The sequence below is a fragment of the Saccostrea cucullata genome, unplaced genomic scaffold (assembly GCF_032062105.1).
Source record: "Saccostrea cucullata isolate Sc308-1 unplaced genomic scaffold, CSIRO_AGI_Scuc_v1 ctg3176, whole genome shotgun sequence".
NCBI classification, from domain to species: Eukaryota; Metazoa; Mollusca; class Bivalvia; order Ostreida; family Ostreidae; genus Saccostrea; species Saccostrea cuccullata.
Window position 1 is genome coordinate 103443 of NW_026924278.1, and position 6197 is coordinate 109639.

A 6197-nucleotide genomic window follows, 5' to 3' on the forward strand; every position below is an offset into this window, starting at 1 on the left:
AGCGTGTTTGGTGAGCAATACGCTAGGTCTACACGTATTCCCGGGTATAAGTGGATGCAAGTTTCATGTGCATTTATTGTCCTAAAAATCGTAAATGCTGAAAATTCATGCGTATTATTATGTATAAAAAGCCTTAGCTGACCATTATAAAAGTTTGAAATGTAGAAAAGGATAACAGGTAAATTGACCTAAACCAAGTGTCTGAGATAAAATGAAAACACAGGAAAAAAAGCACGTACTGTTGTTCTCCCAAACAGAAAAAACAGCCTATCGGATCATGCTAACAACTCATGTGTAAATCATGGTTTTGATATGATTTCGGTATAGGAAAATTTCACATGCAAATGAGCTAATGGATCATGGTTCTGAGATGATCTGTTAAACAAAACAACTATAGCAAGAAAACCATGATCCTGGTATGATCTGCTGTAGAGCTAACAACTCGTATTAAAACCATATGATCCTGGAATGATCTGTTGTAGCTAACAACTCGTATTAAAACCATGATCCTGGTATGATCTGTTGTAGCTCACAACTCGTATTAAAACCATGATCCTGGTATGATCTGTTGTAGCTCACAACTCGTATTAAAACCATGATCCTGGTATGATCTGTTGTAGCTAACAACTCGTATTTAAACCATGATCCTGGTATGATCTGTTGTAGCTAACAACTCGTATCAAAATCACGATCCTGGTATGATCTGTTAAATTGAACAACTCATAGGAAAATTCTACTTCTTATACAATTTTACAAAACACTTTGATATTCGCAATAAAGTTCTCTTTAATATTTGATAAATAATTTCAGTTACCAAAAATTAAGAAAAATATTATACAAATATGTTACATGAACCATAACGTCATATAAATATAATCCCAACAAATGATCTTCCTTAATAAGATGACGATTTAAATATAAAACATTATCCAAACTATTCACTGAATTTTATAAGAACAGAATCACAGAAATCCATTCTTCTTAAAGAATAATCCGGAACTCACTGATATCACTGCTTATTTATGATTCTGCAAAAGCATATAATTACAACATCTGTTCACTACAGAATCAGCAGAGTGGTGGATCTATTATTCAGAATCACAAACACTGAAAGGGCTCTCAATGAAGTAGTCTATCCTCTGATATAAGCTCTTTATATGTGTACATAAGCACCCTAAAAAGAAACGTAGAGAAAGTGGTATTTATTAATCGATCAACATATCATTATCTTTAGATCATGAAAATATGAAATATTCAAGTACTTTCCCCATTGCATTAGTGAAAAGAATTAGATTAATCACCAAAAGATTATTATTGTTGAAATGTAATATTATTTACGCACACAAATTTTGTCTTCACCAAAGGCGGGTCTTTTGAATTTGTTAATTTGAATGCAACTCAGATGTTAATCATGAAGATGGAAATGTCTGTAGCTGCAAAAGAATTTCATTTTTATAAATAAACATTTTATATAACAATTAACATGTACATGTACAACAAATATTTGAATCAACAAGGTCAATTTGATGCTTAAATTAAGTTTTCAGCTCAAATCCATGTAAAGTTTTGCTATGTCTCTTCTACACATTTACAAAGAAAAAATGAATCATGCACTTGCTGGTAGAAATTAAAAATGGTCAACAATAAATTAATGAATTATACTCACCGAGTATAGAGTTAATAGTCCAGCACTTATTTTTATTACTTATATGATGCAAAGGCTTTTCTTTTAAATCGACAACAAGAAAACGCGCACACCTTGTTTATCAGAATTCAAATTCTGACCTAGATCAGCTGCAAACCACTGTACTACAGCGTGCTGCCCAGCAGGAGAATTGCATAACAAGGTTACTACGACTCTGAAACTGACCAGTGATCCAATCCTAATGCCTCAAAGTTAGATTGGGAGTGGATCACAAATATTACATGAAGAGTAAGAGTACGTTTTAATAAAATTCTGGCTGCGTTATTTAAACAAAATACATGTGTGCTAATTTAAATATGAATTATTGTATTAAATTTGTTTGTCATTTCAGCTAATTTAAAAAAAATTATAGTCTTTGTTACTTACCTGTACATGCTGTGTGCATTTTAATTATTAAAACTAAATTTTCCTGTTTTCTTTTAAATAAGACTTTTATTAATGTATGCATGTTGCTTGATTCTCCAAGCTAAAGTGAATTTAAAGCTTGCATTTTCACCTATCATAGATGACAAAGTTAACAAACCATATCAGGATCATACAACCAATTCTGACAAAGTTAACAAATCATATAAAACTCATGGTTCTCAACAGAGAAGTTAACAGATCATGTGTAACTCGTATGGAGTTTAAAGACAAAGTTAAGAAACCATATCAAAATCACAAACTTTAGCAGTTAAAGTTAACGAATCATTTCAAACTCATGTTCCTTTATTTTCTAAGTTAATGGCACATGTCAGAATCGCAAGAAAATCATAGAAGACTCATTCCCCAGAAACAAACCGCATCAGGATCATACTTCCTTATTTGTCATCTATGATTTCAGTATGATCCATTTAATGGATACTGTCTAAATCATAGTTCAAAATCATGAATTTGTGAGTTTGATATGGTTTCTATGTGATTTTGGCATGATTTGTTAAGAAAAGTTTTTGTTTGGGCTGTCATCGGATTGGACAATGACTATGTGCGAAATAATAACAATAGCCATATAAGGTCTTCTCGGACACGCATATCCCTCTATTTTACTAAGACCCGCCCATTCTCTTCTCATAAAAGAGCATATTCTCACAAACCTGGCCGAATGTAGTCGTAATAGGGTCTAAAAAATCAAAGACAATGCAGTATTCTTTATAATTAAAATATGTCTGAACTATTGAAACTATTCAAAAGGCGTCGTATTTATTCACTCTTGTTTGAAAACTACCTACATTGTTGTAGTTTAATTATAATTCGTCATTGAAAAAGGGGCCACAGAAAGCGTTAAGTCACATCATCCTAAAAGTTTCAAAAACATATAAACAAATAGATGTAATGAAAAAGTGAAAAACGTGACTTGGGTTGTGGTGGATGAGTTAATTTAATGTTACTATTATATTTTTTTTTTCTTACAGACCATTGGAAAATATCAATTCTTTGTGTGTTTATTGGTAAAAAGATATGGAGTTTAATTGTCGACAGTTTTTTTATATCCATGCAAAAAAAAAAAAAAAAAAAAAAAAAAAAAACGCTCACGGAGAATTTTTTCCGCTAATTTTTCAACAACCCTTTTAGCCAACAGCATTATATGATAACATGTATCATTTTATGTCCCCGTTTCTAAGCAGAATAATCCACTCCATTCATTTCGTACTATAATGTTTTTTCTTGGAATACATGTTTTCCAGGAACGCTCTTTTTTATGTACATGTACATGCTTTTACCTAACTAATTTTTTTGGATATGATTGATCTTAATTGTCAGTTGTCTTCGTGAATGCCTACACTTTTTAATGAAATGCTGAAAAGCTTGTCCTGTAGATAAAAGATATACAGAATAAATATAAAGCGTGAAACTTGATATGGCAATGGATATAATAGTTAAACTGTACTCATTGTACATGGTACATGTAACTCTAACTAGTATTTGGTAATTGAAATGTGAATAGATAGCCTTATCCTGTATTTTGTTATACTCTTTGTAGCTTTTTGAGTAGTTTTTCCGTTGAATGTTAAAACATTAACATTAATTGTTGAATTAAAATATGTTAACTTTCAATGAAAATTTGGTGAAAACTAACATTCTGACAATTTCTTTCACTTTCTATATCCAAGTATCCCTTTTACACTTGGGTGGAGTGACATCCTCAGTGATAGATTGTAATGCAAAGCCTCAAGCCTCACTTTTGATTCTACTGCAGTTAATTCGGTTATTAGAGCCAAAGAGATGATTTTGGAATCATGTGTATAAAAAAGATTAAATGACTGGAACCACATAATTGAAGACGTAAACATCCAGATATAATGTCATCTGTTTTATCGCATATTTGTGTAATTTGTGTATTCATATTTTTTGTTTATTCCTGATATTCCAAATGTGTACATTTTTAAATCTCCCAGCCTTGGTGTGTCTGTGTATATATGTTTGTGTTTTAAAAAGTAAATTGAAAAAAAGATGATTTCAGAATATAAAATATTAATCATTAACTTTGAACATTTAAATGACATAAAAGTAAAAATTAATTTCATGCTTTAAAAAAGACAGACGATGAGTTTGATCCCATTCAATATGATCGAAAATCGATTTTTCTCTGGGGAAAATCAATAAATACAGTTCATTTACGTTAGCCCGTGAGCTTTGGAGAGAGTTCGAATTATGTGAGAAACTTTTTCTTTTCTTTATTTTCATACTTTGAAAACATTTATTAAGCGAAAAATAAATCATCTGTCGATAATTTATTCCTCAAACTGTAGGAAGCAATTGTGTGACAGTAAATACCATTTTTTAGAAAAATATAAATGCTTATTATCTTTAAGAATTGAAAAAAAAATATCCTCGCATGGCATACCGCAATCCTGTTGCTTTTATTTCATTATAGTCTTTTTTTAAAGTTGATTTTAATTTGACACTTTTAAAGCTGTTAAAGCTGTTCTCAATTTATGGTCTCGGGCACAGGACATCTCTAAAATAAGTCAGAATTCTTTGATAGAGAGAGAGATTAGGCCAACAAGGCTACATGTACGAAGTCTTGAAATATGGAAAGGAGGTTTGTTTGAATCTAGAATTTTCGGAACTGCCTGGAAGGGGGGAGGGGGTCAAAGAAGCCTCTTTTAGAATTGTCAAGCAAATAAATAAAGGGGTATTGTTCAAACTCGGAAGACCTTTTACATGTATATTATATTGGAATTGATAGAAAGGGATGGAGATTAAGATATTTTGTTATCTATAGAATGCATTTATTTAACCCGGGTTCCTTAAACTGCGTACATACCTCAATCGTGACGTACGAATTAAATTAAGAGCATAATATGGAAGTTAAACAATACAACGAAAGCAAAATCACGTGAAAAAACATAGAAGGGGGTTGTTTGCCTCTTGAACAAGATATAACAAAACCTGTATTATTTCATTCACTGTGTAAATGCTACAGTAAGTTTTGCTTATTTTTTCTACATGTTATATACATGTACAAACAAGAAAAAAGAGAAAGACTTTCAAATGTTCTTATTTTTCCCCCTAAAATTTTCATTTTTAAATGTATTTTTTTAAAACTGAGTAATAAACTCATGATTACAAAAGCATCTGGTCAATTAACAAGTTTTGTTTATATACAACTGTATGATAAGAAAATTCCCATTTCGCCTTAGTACAGGGTGTTTCACAATATATGTCACACATCTAAATACAGATAGATAAATGACAACAAAAGCTACCTATACATTTTATATGTCATTTAATTCAGCAAAATTATTTTTTTGAGTCAGAAGTACCCAACATTCTCCACTTCAGTTACTATGGCAACAAATCCTAAAATGTCATTCTCCAAGTGTTTTCTCAACATCACATCCTAAATAACTAATGAGACTAATGCTTAGAAATTTCTGACAATTGTTTTTAAGTTTCACAGGGTACTTGAAACTTTTTTGTTTTATATCTGCATTTTAGAACCCCCAAAATGCACATCTATTTTTTATTTAAAGTTGCATTTAAAAATGTGTTGTTTCAAAACTACCGGTATGTGCTAACTGGTGTCCACTTCTTTCGCTCTTCCTTTCAGTAAATCTTGCAAACTTTATGCGGATCTGAACGTCAATTGACTTTAAATGCTGAAATCCTGTATGCAGATGTGCACTTAACTCAAATTTAAGATTTCTAAATACACTTGATACACTGAACGGCATTGTTATAAAGAGCAAGAGCCACTTTGGGCCTTATTTGGCCCTGAACATTTCTGAAAAATTAAAACTGATTGGTTTAGGTTGCAAATGCAGTATTTATCACTTGGAGTGTTGAGGATCAAGTATTTATCAATTGTGACATAATTTTTCATCTAGTCAATGCATTATGACGTCATAAAATGCGTCATTTTCCTAGTATCCTATAAATTCCTTTGAAAATGACCTAAAGTTGAAGCATCTTTTCAATATTTCATATAGAGCACAACCTCTGATCCAAAATATGCAAATGCATAATGAAAGCTCTGTTTTTGAAGATCAAAACACATGTTTTATTTTTT

General features: G+C 31.2%; 1 long non-coding RNA gene across 1 annotated transcript; it reads right to left on the reverse strand.

The window, feature by feature from the left end:
- Nucleotides 1-854: 854 nt before the first annotated feature.
- Nucleotides 855-1907, reverse strand: LOC134266108 (uncharacterized). The gene is made up of 3 exons (XR_009991894.1): nt 1667-1907; nt 1343-1433; nt 855-1174 (listed from the first exon to the last, which is right to left on the reverse strand). It is a non-coding gene; the product is annotated as an uncharacterized LOC134266108 (long non-coding RNA).
- Nucleotides 1908-6197: the final 4290 nt, after the last annotated feature.